At 37.5% G+C, this 15,067-nt stretch overlaps 1 protein-coding gene across 1 annotated transcript in view; it reads left to right on the top strand.

The window, feature by feature from the left end:
• Nucleotides 1-209: 209 nt before the first annotated feature.
• Nucleotides 210-15,067, top strand: part of LOC141962302 (sodium channel protein type 2 subunit alpha-like) — a 76,492-nt gene continuing 61,634 nt past the window's right edge. The window contains exon 1 of the mRNA XM_074910268.1: nucleotides 210-319. The gene's annotated coding sequence lies outside the window, so the exon portion shown is untranslated. The remainder of the gene's footprint in view (nucleotides 320-15,067) is intronic.

Below are 15,067 nucleotides of genomic sequence, written 5' to 3'. Positions count from 1 at the left end.
CTGACGGCCGGGCAGCTCCCGCCCCGCTCCCGCCGCGGGGGCTGCGCCACGGCCCGGCAGCCACCCCGGCCCCGCCCGGCCCGCGCCTCCGCCAGGGGGCGCTGCGGCGGCGGGCGCGGCCGCTCCGCTCTCGGGGCCGGGCGAGGCGGCGGGAGGCGGCGGCTGCGGCGGGGCGGGGCGGGGCGGGGCGGGAGGTCCGGGGAGCGGAGCCGAGCCCAGCCGAGCCGAACGGAGCGGAGCGGAGGAGACGGTCCCAGCGGCTGGGAGGCGGCGGCCGCCCCACAGCGCGGAGCCAACCCCTACCTGTGGCATGGGCGAAGTGAGTATTTTCCGTCCTGGGTCTTGCCTGCGGGGTTTGCCCGGACTCTGCTCTCAGCTGCCGCGGGCGAGCCCCGCTGCCCCCTCCTCGCCTGGCCTCGCCCGGGAGCACGGCTGGAGCGCTGGGCAGCAGTGTGCGGTGGATCCCCTTGTCTTTCTGGTGCTTCTCCCGTCACCGTGGCCTCTGGCTTTTGCCTTTTTTTTTTTTTATCTTTTTTTTTTTCCCTTTTTACTTTTTTTTTTTTTTTTTTTTTTTTTTTAAATTAACTGGCATTAGTATTTGGGGAGCGGTTTTGCCAGCAAGTCTCAGGTTGTCCTAGTCTTCAGCTTGTTAAATCTTCCCCGTACATCCATAGAGGAAAGAAAATTGCACTCACACCGAGCTACATCTGAGGTCCCACTTGTTATCTCTGAGGCAACAAAGAAAACGTATTCTTCGTTTGCCGTGAAAGAGAGTTGGCAGCCGTGGAGGTGGAGCAGGGTGAGCTCTAGCTGGAGGATTCTCCTCTGTGCCATCATGTCCCCTTGGTTGCTAAGCAGTGGTGACCGCATCTGTAGAAAGATGGAAGAGGAGTGCAGAGGAGAGAGAGCAACAGGAAAAGCTCAGAAGAACAGCATGTTCTCGTCTCGGGCGGCCTTACCTGCTGGGTATTTGTGTAGAAAATAGAAACCCGACACACTAATCATTCTTATGCACCTTGTTACCTTAATTCTAAACTTCTTGCATCCTATCTTGTACTCCAGGTAGAGCAAAGTTACTTTGTTTTTCCAAATCGGTTTGTCGTGTCTCTTATACAAAGAGTAGTAGTTTTGGAAAGTGCACTTTGTGCTCTCCATGTGAGTGGTACTGCTTCAACCTGAAAAAACTTTGGAAAACAAATGTTGGGAGCAACCTTTATACAAAAGTACATGGTTGCTTTATGAAGAGTCATGCGGTGGGAAGCTTTTCATCAAGAAAATTAATTTCAGTGCACTTTTTCCTACTTATTTAAATTCAGATTTTGCCATTTAATTTGAGTATTCCAATGTATATAATGATTTGTTACCAAAATATCTCATTGTTTCTGAAATATATTAAAAAGACTTCTAGTTTCAGCGTGATAAAAAAAACAAAAAATTAAGTAGTGGAAGGGAAAATTTGTTTTTTTTATTTTTTTTTTTTTTTTCCCCAGTTGAACTTGTTTTAGAGCAAATATATGTGTGGGAGTTAGCAACATCAACAAAAAAACCCCCACCAAGACCTTAGCATTTTGTAAGATGAATTAATGTAATGACATGTTTACTATTTGATGCATAGCACCACAGCACTATTAAGGTGTGAATTCTCATATGTAATGAAAGGTAGTTCTGACACTGCCATTTTCATGTCAATAGTGTGTGTGTGAGGGGGAAACGTCTTCTAGCTTCTAAGTGGACCAAAAACCTTTTTATTAGTATCCAGTCGGTTGCTGCATCGTTGTTGTTTGCCAAATGCAGCTTGTTGCAGGCAAGTCGGAAGAATCCATCCTGTATGTTGGCTCTGATCTCTCTGTAAGAAACACAGCGGCTCCTTGGCTAGCCCTGATGAAAAAGGGTGTGTCGGGGTGGGAAGGCAGAGCTCTGCTGTATGCATCATACAGATTCGGGGCAGTCAGAGGTGTGCACAGGGTGCTGCAAGATTTGCCAAGGGCCAGGATTGCCATCAGCTAGTCCAAGGGTTTTAATGTCATCTTCACCCACACTCCATCCCTTCACTTGTCTGTTAGGGATTGGAGGATAGTTTCATCTAGGCTCTTAGTTTTTGCTTTTTTTCTAACATGTTTTTAAAAATGCTGTGTTTTCTAAATGGTCTCCTAAAGTTTATACCAAATACTCAGGCTTTTAAGTAGGTTTTTTTAATCTAACGTTTTAGTACCAGGAGTACAATATTGATATGGACAGTTTTTTCCTTCAATATTTTATTTTAAAACTCATTTCTCTTGTTTGAGGCAAAGATGAAGATTTGAGGTAATGCTTATAAATTGTTTTTCTTCATATAAGCAAAGCTAATTCATTGTTCATACATACTTACTAGCAACAAGCTGTGATAGCATGTAGAAGACATTCTACCTTATTACAGTCCAAGGAAATGTACTATCCCTGGATCCAATCCTTTAAGCACATATGTCCTCATTTAATATTTTTGTAGGGACACTAAGTTGGATGCCTTCTACAGTGTGTCCTTTGGGACTGCATATATGCATACAATCCAGAACACATAGAAAGAAAACTGGTATAATTTAATCTTCAGAAAGGTTTTTCCCTTCTGTTGAAATAAATTGTAAACTCAGCCCAGGACAAGGATGTATTTATCAATAATAATTACAGATGTCATGCTCCTTAGAGAGAGTTGAGTCATTCTCAACACTGAGTGGTGGTGCTGGTTGAAGCACTTGTGTCCAAAGCACATTAGTCTGTTACCAGGGAAGATTTCCCATCATCTTGTTCCTCATGTTTTTTGTCACCATTAGCTAGTTGATTTCCATATAGGAGATTAAACTCTTTCTCACATTTGTAAACACAGTTTGCATTTTCCCATGTAATGTAATAAGTTCACTGTAAATAGTTTTCTTAAAGTTTTGGAAGAAATCCACTGTAGAAATTCAGTAGCAGAAGATAATTTTAGAAGAAAAATTAAACTGTCTTGCATGCAGTTGTTGCATTCTGGAAAAAAAACAACACAACAGAAATTTAAATACATTTTCATTTAAGCAGATGATTTTAATACAGTTATTTCCATAGAAGTTCTGTCAAGTCCTCTGTCAAGATTGGATTCTTTGAAAGTCACACCATGAAATTTTCTTGTCTGGAATTCAGTAAGGCAAAACAACAGTGCTCCAGTAAGCCTCTTTGAGAATATGCACTTTTGTGCTTATTTTTGTGGAGATATTAAATGGGAAACCCCTTTGCATCTACACATTTATTTGATACTCTTGGGTTATTTATTCTGTTGACAAGATTATTTACATATAGATATGGTTTATTTTTCTTTTAGCCTGAAATGGTATCTTTCTCAGATGATGCATTTACAGAATCATTGTCCAATGTTTTCCTGAACTTTTGAATGTAAAATTCTTGTTTAAAATTGCCATAGTTTAGACAGAGTGGCCTGAGTAGCCAGGAGACATAGTGTCCCTCTGTGCCCTTGAAGTCTTACCTGCTCCTGCAGACAGGCTGGAGCACATATTCTCTTAGCGGCTGTTCCTTGCATCTAGGGGCTGGCAGTGCTGGGGTGCTATAGGGACTGGTAATATGCCCAGCGTGCTTGCCAGGGTGTAGAGATCTGATGCCATTTATGCTGCAGCCAAGGCAGCAGCAGGCAGGTTATCTCTAGTTTTGGTCTGTCTTGTGGGTACTCCTGAGAGACTGCCAAGTCTTGCTGCCTGAGTTTCTGGAGAAAGCTAGGCAAGCTCTTTGCATTTGGCTCGCTGTTTGGCTTTGTATCTAGACATCTATGATTTACTGTACAGATTATCCTGGTATAAAAATGAGTAGATAATACAGTGAGAAGCTATTGTGGAGGAATAACCAAATAGTAAACACAATCTTGAAACCCACTTTGATCTCATTTTAAGGTGCATATGACTTTACATTCCTTTTATAGATACTGATTTACCTTGCTACAATATCATTGGCAAGGGGTTTTTTGTGCCTTAAGTATGCAAGTTGAAATCCTACTGTGTTCATTAATACACCTCCAGGTTTCCTGAATGTATAAGATATGTCTTGGAGTATTTACAACATCCCTGAGAATGTTGTATTCTCATAACGTCCAGATATTTTTACTGTTTTTATAAATAATTTCAGATCAGTGGATGGGCTATTACAGATTGTATAAAGGCTGCATCCTCCTCTTCCTACTGCATTTGCTGTCTGTTCTTTCCATTAGTAATTCCTGGCCATTTCACACCTCATGTTTCTTACCATAGCCAACCTTGTGCCTCCACCATTTCCTTCTGACTTACTCTCAGGCTGCTGCCTCCACCCACTGTGATGATTGCCCTCCATGCTGGCAGTTTAACCACAAGTGTAGAGGAACTGTTTGATATCAGATAGCAGCCAGGAAGGAGCTGTTGGTTTCTAGTACCCAGATGCTTAATTAATGTGTGTATACTTCTTGACCATCTGGTTTGATCAACTAGTCTGCAAATACTTTATAATAGTGAGAAGTGAGCCTTATGAGTCGCTGGCCAGCCAGTTTGGTTTGGATGTCTGCCACCTGGTAGGGACTTGTGCTTTTTTGCCCTAAATTCATCAGTGTCTTCTCTGGTACCTGCTGTCTGGGAGCTGCACATTTCCTCAGCATTGAGACTGTGGTTGGCCAGTAAGTGGTGTGTTTTCCTGTGCTTGCTCAGCTCTCAAATCTCCATCCTGATTCTATCTGGGAACTCTTCTCTTAGAGCAAGGTTTATATTCAAGCAGAAAACCTCAAAGGAGTTGAAATAAATTCAATAATTTGAAGATATGCAGTACCTTCAGAGTTTTGAATATGTATACCCAAATTAACTGGTGTAGTCAGAAGCAGAGGAAAGTAGTTACAGTATATTGTGTAGCTACAATGTGTTTAAAAAGGCTTTGCAACGTTTTGTTGAAGAAACTTCTGATCCGCTACAAGTTTTGCTGGATTTATTTATGTGGTGCATGGGGTGTTTTAATTTTTTTTTTTTTTTTTTTTTTTTCCCCCCCCTAACTAGATAGTTAGTGGGGGAATGGCAGGGTCATTATTCAGGAGTGGAAATTACTGGATAGAGTACTTCTAGTGGTGGTTGTCATTGAATACATACAAGCCAACTGAGTCAAGAGGAAGGAGAGAGTGGGGCTCTAAAAACAGTCCAGTGATGTGATAGCTATTGAGAAAATAGTATGTGGAGGCACTGCTTAGCTAAACATGTCTATAGAAAGAGCAGTGGGGGTGAAGGAACTTCATATTTGGAGTCATCTCACATTAATGGTGCCATGAAGGTGATTACCTTCCTTACCTCATCAAAACCTGAAAGATCTTTATTTAAAATCGAGAACCTCAAGTTCAGCACAGTCAGAGGGATCTTGTCCAGGTACAGAGCCACTTACTGGGTAGGAGACAGTGATTTCCATGGTGTAATCTATTTTTTCTTCCTTTCCTTCCTTTTCTTCCTCTTTTGCTACAGTACTTATTTGGTGACTTGGACTCCAGCTTTTTGAGGTGGTGATAGGTTGTGTTGAACCTCTGTTAATCTCACAATCTGTGTTGGAGGATGTAAGATAGTATATCTTGCTTGACCTCTGCCTGCAGTCAGTCCTGTCACTGTTGGATTTAAAATTCTTGGTCAACGCTGCCTGTATTTCTGTAGCCTGCGCATCAGATTTCAAAGGGCATAACTACATGACATAGTGGCCATTGTGTTAGATAATTTTGAGCTCTATATTTTGTGCCATATTTATTAAGAAAAATGTGTTAGTTAACTTACATTTAGATTCAGTAATAGATCCTAATTCTCAAAAACTTATTTTTCTGTTTGAAGGCTAACTGGTGTATTCTTACATCATTATATTTTCTCATGTTAAATACATCCTATGTCATGATGTATTTTTACATCATTATATTTTCCCATGTTACAAAGAGATCTTAAGTTATCAAATTCATTAATAACATGACCCTCAGTTTTAGGTGGGAAAAGATATTTTCGAATTAGAGTGGTGCCTTGGAAGACTTCTAAAGAATATATAAGTAAGTAAACCCAATGAGACTTGTTATGGTTTTTTACCTTTATAATCTTAAAGACTTAAATCTGTTGTATGTCCTTCAAGCGATGTATCAATTTTCAGTTCTTTTTTGTTAGATGAAGACTGTCGTAGAGAAGATGTGCCTTAAAGCTTTCATGGTGTAGATACTTGTGGTTAATATTTAATGATGATTCAGAGATGATATTTAATGATATTTTGTAGCAGTTTCTGTGGCTTAGAAAAAATTATTTTGTTAATTAGATTTAATAAATTGAATGAAAGAAGAGTCCATTTGTCTGGAGCACCAAAGAGTCATGATGACATATTTTGTCTTCCTTTCCTTAACTCTCCTTCCGTCTCGCGATCCCTTGAGGCATATTTTATTTTCATCTTGCTGCCTCTTTGTCCTTTCACTGAATTCAGGCAGAGTTCTTTCCTTCCATGTAGTGATGATGTATGACTTCATGGATGATGAAAAGGAGTAAAATAATGACTTCCAGAGGCTTTGCTACACTAAGTAAACAGATATTGGATTTGTGATGATTTACACTTATGAGCAAAAGTATCTGCATTTATTTTCTTTTTGAATAATCACAGTGGGTTTCTATTTAGGAATAAGACACATACTGCTGTCATGAAACATGTGCACCATATATCTGAAATAATAATTTGGAGAAGTCCAGAAAATTGAAATGGTCTTTGGCAAGGCACTACAAAACAAAGAATGTCTCTTGTTTGCTTCTGTAGAAATCTGATTCAGTTCTCCACAAAGTCTTCAGACGTCTCCAGATGTCTGTTTCTGGGACGTTTTTATCTATTGTGAAAAGAGAGTACAGAAATTATTGTAGCCTTGTGCTTTTTCACCTTTTTGTTTTGTGGATTCTAAAGATTTCCCAGAGCCTTCCAGAAACACCATTTTTTGAGATTGTTGTAAATTATGCACTTTCTGCTGCATGACGCTTTACTTCTTATTAATTTCTTTGAGTTAGACCAGGGTCAGATGGATCAGCAGCCCACAACATTCAAACAATTACATAATTTAAAGTCATGCAGAGGGTGAGAGAGTGTTTCTATTAATCTAAAAAAAAAATAAAATTATTTGACAACTCTAAAATGACAAATCATAGGGATTACTTTAAAATTAAATAGTGCTGCATGGATCTGCTGAACAATTATAATTTTGCTGAGGGACATAGATATAGAAGTAGGGTGTTCTGCACTGAAACCAAAGTCACTCTAGTCTAGAAATGAATCTCAAATCTCAAGTTCTTATATTGTAAAGTGGTTTTTAAGGTTTGTGTTTTGGGGGTGTGGGGTTTTTTGTTTTGTTTTTTTTTTGGTAGGTTTGTGTTTGTTTTTATTTTACAGCTGCCATACCATGCCATTAGCTTTCACTGTAAGAAAAAAGTAAATAAGTAAATTTCTAGTTCTTGGGGAAGTGATGACTGTTTGGTTTTGTTTTTTAGAGAAACGGTTAACAGTGTGGCAATAAAACAGAAGGCAAATAGCATCAAGCGTTTATAAGCCTCAGAACAGCAACTCCCATTCTTTTAAGAAAATGCCATAATTTCTATGGCCAAAACCAGGCATATTGTATGCTTGAGAGTAATACTAATGTATTTTTATTTTTCTCAAGCTTTTACATTGTTAAAACATTTAGGTTAAAACGCTTGAAGCAGGACAACGGTGTCTGAGAAGGACACTAGTTGCTGTTCCATTTGTATTTGTTGGTTACAAGGTTTCTTGTCCAGCTCAACTGGAAATAATAAATAAGGATTATCTTTCAGTTTTTCGGTTTAGTCTCTGCCCCTGATCAGTCAGACTAAGGACAATGTTCCTTTCATCTTTGGATGAATGTGTCAAATGACAGTAGCTTGGTACTTTGTAAGTAATTTAAGAAATGTAAATGTGCATGAATTTGAAGATATGCATAATTTTTTCTTTCTTAAGCTCATAGAAGTGTGTTTTTTGTCTAAACTATAAAATATGTAAATAAACCTCCCTCCATACTTCCACCTTGTCTCGAGTTCTAAGAGATGCAAGGAAGTGAGGGGGAAGGAATGCAGGCACAGACTAATAGGCTATTCCACTCTCCTGATGAATACCTGATTAAATTATTTATTCCTCCTGTATGACTGGAAAGAAAGGAACATTGAAGGTTTTGAAGCTGAGTGTCATTTCACAGGGCTAATAAAGTACAGTGACTCTGATGGTCTGGTCTGAACCAGCTGCTTTCTCTTTGCCTGAGAAAGAAAATGGTGGTGAATTAAGTAAAAAAAAAATTACTTTTTTAAACCAACTGCTGCACTTTATATAGGTCCTTTTAAAATATGTGTTTTCTGTGAATGTCTTGCAATTCTGTTTTAATTATATTGTGGTTGTGCAATATTATTGCTATTTCTGCAGCAAGGTAGCACCTTGAGGCAAAGACTCCCTTGTTTTTAGGGAGCTATGTACTACTACATGTATATCATGTGCCTACATCAAGGAACAATAGATTAGTTCATGTACTAAAATACATTTTGGTGTGTTTTTTTGTTTGTTTGGGTTTTTTTTTTCGTTGTTTGTTTTTTACATGGCCATCTAAAAAGTTGTCTTTAATCCCCTGGGGAAGCAGAGAAATATGGTGTTGAGTTTTGGCACTTCTTATTCTGAATTTGACACCATTTAATTTCCTTCTGAACACAGAAGTTATAAATGTGCATATAAGTTAAACAGTGGTAGTCTATACAGGAAGCTTTAGCCAGTAATACAGTATTTAATGTCAAAATGCATGCTGGAAAATGCTATTTTTGAAGTCTTCACAGTGAGTTTGTAAAAGCGGTTTAGAATACAAATATTTATTTTTAAGTATATTTTCACGTGAAGAAAACATATTATGGGTATTTCTAATAGTTTTCTTTAAATTTCATGTTTTAATCTGCCCAAGAGCTTTTGTTTATGTACAGTTTGCCGTCCGCTTTCTCAGCTTTGATGGGTTGAGAAGGAGATATGGCCTCTCAAAAGCCCTTCTTGTTCCTTTAGATGTTGAAAAAGAAAAATTTTTAAAAAGGCCCTCAAATTTCTTGTTTTACTCCACATTTTCTCCAGATCTTATAGCAAGACCCTTTCATTCAATTGTATATTTGCTTTAGGGTGATTCCAGATCCTCCCTTAAAATGACAAAATTGCATGAAGAATGAATTTGATCCAGTATTATGGAATGCTACCTGTTATTTTACCAGTAAACCTTTACCTGGAATATAATTTTATGTTCCTCTAAATGACTATTTTTTTTTAAAGGCATGTTGTGATCTAGCCACCTTTTTCAGTTGCAAAATCTGAGTTGGAAGGATTGGGGGTACGTCTATCCGCTATATGCTTATGACTGCTGTGAGTTACTGTAGGTATGTTTTCAAAGATCTGCCTATAGGGTGCCCGTATTCATCTGGTGCTTTGTGCTGCAAAGTAAATGGTTAGCAAGTGTTATTTCCAGAAGTATTCCTAATGGGTCTAGATTTGATAATGAACAAACACTGATAACTATCAGGAAAATCAATTTAGGTATTTTCTGTGCTAATGATGCTGTATTAGTAAAAGTGGGACCCCTAGGAAGTGCTTTCATGTGTGTGAGGTGGGGCCTGTAATGATCAAAACGGTACTTACCTCTGTATTGGAGACGGGGATATTTTTCAGGCAGGGACAGGCAGACAGGCCTGTCATCATAGATGGGCAGGAACATCTTTCACTGGATCAGGTTGCCAAAGCCCCGTCCAGCTCGACTTGTTGAACTGTGCCAGGTGCCCAGGTGGCCTTGTTCAGAAGGGTTGTGAATTGTGGGGGAAATTGGTGATTCCAAGCCAGTAGATGGTTCTGGGACTTCTGAATGAGTATTATCAGCAGATGTATTTCCATGGTTTTTATATTCTACCAAGTGGCACACCCTGATAATACAGCGTGAACTTGGTAGATTTTTTTTTTATTTAGTCATGCAGCTGATTCGATGATTGCAAAAATTTTTAATATTTCAGAATTTATCAAAAGCTAGGTCAATAACACTATCAACTCTTAGTCATTGAATTTTTGAGCATGTTTGGGAAAATACGTATATCTATCATACTGCTATGAGGTGAAAAAAAGAATTTTCATTTGAATTCTTAGTATGTTATCAATGACCAGAAGAGTGGATTGCACCAGAAAACATTTATCTTTGCCTACAGATTATCATTCAATAGCTCATACAAGTTGATCCTTTTCTCATTGATCTTCAAGAATCTTTTATACTTAATTGCTGAAAGTTCTTTCTTATTGAGATAATCCTTGAAACTGGGCTCTGAATCAGGTACATTGTTTGCAGAACGTATTTCCCTGGATAGATTCTTATATTATCAATAATAATGCTTCATTAATTACTATCAATATTTCAATGTTTTTCAACAATCCAATGTGGTATAGTGGTTTACTGCTGCCTCTTATTTATATATCAGCTGGCAATTGATATCAGCCAATGTAATCTTGATTTTGAAACTCTAAGTTTAAATGTGGAGAGTAAAATATTTTCAGTGGAAAGAAAATAATTATGAAATTAAGTTACTATTTCAGATTTGGATTTCTTTTTTCATTCAGCAGATTTTATTTTCTTTTAGAGGATACTGTCATATCTGTTTATTCATTCATCATTTCCCCTGCAGGTACAAGGGTAGCATTAACTTTGGGGCTTTGTTTTAGAATAACTTAATCTAATCGAGTTAAATTTTTGTTGTCCATAAGTGTTGTTTATACAATCTAGAACAGCAGTAATTTTTCAGAAACGAGTAGATGAGCAAAGTAAATGATAATGAGAGATGTGTTTCAGGCTATCCTTCAGAACCTTCTGTGGTGTGGGTTTTGTATGCTTTTATGCAAGTTGAGAAAGGTTTGCTGTTGTATTCTTGCCAACTGGATGTACTGTCAGATAAATTTTAATGAAGACCTGTCTCATGATATAGAGCCAAATAAAACAGAAAGCCAAGGAAAAAAAAAGGGTTTAGGGAGGACAAATACCTCAAAAAATATCAAGACTTTTGGATTCAAGCCCCAGAGAAAATGACTGCCAAAGCTGTCTTGAAGCTCCATTGTTCTGGTTTATGATCACATGAATGTCCGAAAGTGACTTAGAGAATTAACGTTGTTTACAGAAAAGACTCAGTGGTCATCGTGAAAAATTTTCTCTTTAAAAGAATTACATCCCTGAACAAAATGGAGCAAAACAGATGGAGTTTAACTAATGCAGGACTCATTTGATTGTGAAGGAGACCTGTGGTTATCATCTCAGTCTCACCATAACATTTTCTATGACTTCAAATCCAAGCAATCTGTTTTTCACGTTTATTTCACAATCTTTTTACCCTTTGTCTTTTACTTGTGATAAAAAGCAATTCTGTAGTGAAATAGGTCTGACTTTTAGTATAGGAAAACCAAAGGAAATGCTTCTTATCTTTATACTTCAGCCACTGGCATAGTAGTGAAAATAGTTTGGTTAACATTTGCATGCAATGACGATGGTGGTGCCCACTTTTCTTTTTTTGTGATAAATTTGGCATGAGGAAAAAGGCCATCACTGTTTCCTCTCGCTCCATTACATCCCCTCTAACTGCTACGCTGTTTGTATTGTTACCATGTTCTGCATGTTCCTACATTGCTGTTTAGATAACAGGTGTATATTTCCAATATCTATTTTGTGCTTTAGCTGGAGGAGTTTCTTTGACTCTCTAACGCATTTTGATTTGTCTATGCCTTCCTCACACTGTTGCTTGATGGACATTCCTATGGATATTCCATAGCTGCACTGTCAAAGTGAAGGCACAGTCTTACATTAATGTTCATATTTATAAAAAGGGATTTAATAAACTCATGGAAATGTATGTAAATGTAAGTGAATCTTTAATGTTACTGTGCTGTATTAATTGAATTGGTCAGGGCATAATATGCAGATGACAGCATTTGTTTCCTTATATTTACTATTTTTTTGTTTGTAGATCATACTGCTTTTTGATAGTAAAGCTGAAGTTGAATGTAACTGGTTTATTTTTTTAATATGGTATCATCAATAATCGTAAAATACTGTAGAAAGAGGAAATAGTCTAAATCTGAGTTTGATCAATTCAGTAGGTTTTGATTCAAAATACTGATTTAAATTCAAACTAAAAAAATAATGTGACAATATAAACAAACGGTTATTCCATTTGGTCTTCTATTTTAACCTTTTAAAAAAGTTACTTGACTTATAGACCTGCTAATTAAGAGTTGGTAATTAGTTTCCAGACTTGATCTGTTGCAAATTCTTGTCTCTTGTGTGTCAATTCATGTTCCTATACATCTGTGAATATCTGTTTTCTTGTGTGACTATGGAAGCGTTTTCATTTTCTGTTTAAAAAATGGTGTGATTTATTAATTACTAAATTATAACTGAGGCCAGGTTGCAGTTTCTCAAGAAAAAGCTAGCTATCACTTTTAATTGGCAATGAACTGCCTAAATAGATCACCCAGGACTAAAGGTCAGATAATGTTCTTTTCAGATCTTGCCAAAATCCAGAAACTTCAAAGCCTAGATCATGTTAAGGCTTAAATTTGAATTCAGATAGTTTAACTGGCCAAGACAAGATCTTTTTAGTAACAGATTAGCAAACACTTGTGTTTTTTTTCTAATATTCTTACTATTTGGCAGTTTTCATATGAACTGTTTTGCAAGCTTAGGAAATTAATAGTACTTGTATTTTTCTATTTCATAAATACAAATATTCATGCATGTGTGTTCACGGATGCAGTTTATATAAACAAACTTTATACTACTTTTTAGTTAATGAGGGGAAAGAAAAAGGATAATTGGGATTACCAAATAAGAGTGGCTTTCTTTCATTCCAGTCCTTTCTAATACCCCATGTTGTCAAGATTCTGCAGGTTTTGATGGCAATTGCTGTTCTGTTCCCATAACTCAGTTACCTCCCCACAGAACACCAGGAGAACAATCATCTTTGATAGAGATCTGTCCAGCTCCTGTGTTCTGGCTTTACTTAGGAGACACAGCTATTCTTTAGGGCACTCCTCTGGGAAGAACTGAATATGAAACAAAGTATGCTAGTGTTTTCTTGCTGTTGATTTATTAAAAATGGTATTAAAAACTGCATCTGTTCATTTTTGGGTTTTTTTTAGTGTTGATTCAAATATTTAGACAATAAAACTTTTCGTGTATGGATTGGATGCAGTATAAACACTGGCATTAGCATTGGTCCAAAATCTCTCATTACTGTGGACAGAACTTTTAGCTGGAAGTGAGCAAGGCTTTGTTGTGAGAATTCAGTTTCTCATACGTCCGTTTTGGTTTTTTATCTCCCGTGACTTACCATCGTGGTGTCATGTATTCTAGCATATTTTCTTCTTTCTTCTCATGCTCACTGGGAAGCAGATAGTAAACTTTGCCAATATGGTTGACAGTCTCAAAATCTCTTGTAGCAACACAGGACTGCATTCCAGGCCGTTGAACTAAAAGGAATAATTGGTATTGAACAGTCATCTCAATTTTACAGGCTTATTCTGGTTCTGTGGCTTTTTAATGGATGTCATGAATAAACAGATTTTTTTCTGATACATATAAAAATTTGATAATATACTGGAGGTGCTAAATGCTTTCTGAACTTGCTGTATGAACCTTTTCAAGAACATCCTGCCATACATCTCTGCAATGATGTATGCTGATGCAATTTTCCATTTTCAGAGTGTTTGCACAAAGACACAGAATGGACTTGGGAATTTTCCTCCATATCACTATAACCCGAGCCAGGTTTTACTGATTGCCCCCAGCCTATATCCATTTGCAGAACAGCAGCTGAGCCTCACTAGGAAATTAGGCACAAAAAATTGACTCAGATTACACTAATGAGCCCATTAAGTGAGGTATAGAGTGCCTGTCTGGCCAGAATGAAGAACTGAAAGAGATCTCACTGTACTCTTTGCTTTATGTCTTTTGCATTCTGTAGTCAGTTTTTACCTTCTGTATATTTACTTGGGAGGGAGGTAGTTGCTTTCTTCTCCCCCTCATCCTCTCCTGTATTATCTTATTTGCAAGAAAAAAAAAAATCATATTCTTTTCCAACATCTGAGGGAGAAAACCTGACACAGTTGTGTCTGCAGACTATAAAGCACTAACAAAGCACATTTGCTTTCTAAAATTTTTCAAACGATTTGTCTGTGATGCTCTCTGATTTTTTTCATGTAGTAAATGATGAGTTCTGCAAAATGGTCAAAGTGCAACAAAATTACTGATTTTTAAAATAGTCATTAGAATCGCCTAATAAAAATCTCATCGCGTTTATTATGTCATAACAATGTTATTCATAACAGCAAATAAATATTTCTTCAGAATTTTAGCAGTTTTAATGGAAAAATGTATTTTGTGTTATATGTAGACATGCTTTACTGCTATGGCCTAAAGGAAACAATAATATTTTGAGCTTTCTGATAGATAAGAAACAGAGTATGTGTACATTTATTTTTTACTGTTTCGGATCCAGTGAAACATAGGTTTGGGTTCTGCAGTATGTTATTAGCTTGTATCTTGTTAGTTTTTGTTACCTTTTCTCTGCTTTTTTTAAAAAAAAATATTAAAGAGGACTTTCCTAATATAAAATGAAGTCTTCTGTTTTTTAAACCTTGATTTTGTGTAGCTTAAAGAACTCATTCTCTTTCAGTTCCTGATTAATTTTCGTTGTTCAGGAGGGAAGTTTTCAGTTGCAGTTTTTTGGGAACTGTGCTAGTTTGACATCATTTATTGCTGTTGCTTTGCAGTTGTGCTAGCCATGGCCCAATACTTAAGCAGAGAAACAGAAAGGAGAATTTGATTACAGACCAGCAAAAAAACTGCAGTAGGTATTTCCGAGCTGTACCTGGTAGAATACAAACCAAAAAGCTGGAGGAGCATATGATGCTGAGGACCAATAGAGTGCTGGTAAAAGAAGCCTGGGCTTGCATGAGGAGCAGGGTGGAATATGCTGAGTGGAGGATTTACTAAGGG

The sequence above is a fragment of the Athene noctua genome, chromosome 7 (genome assembly GCF_965140245.1).
Source record: "Athene noctua chromosome 7, bAthNoc1.hap1.1, whole genome shotgun sequence".
NCBI classification, from domain to species: Eukaryota; Metazoa; Chordata; class Aves; order Strigiformes; family Strigidae; genus Athene; species Athene noctua.
This window is presented reverse-complemented; position numbering and strand designations above follow the sequence as displayed.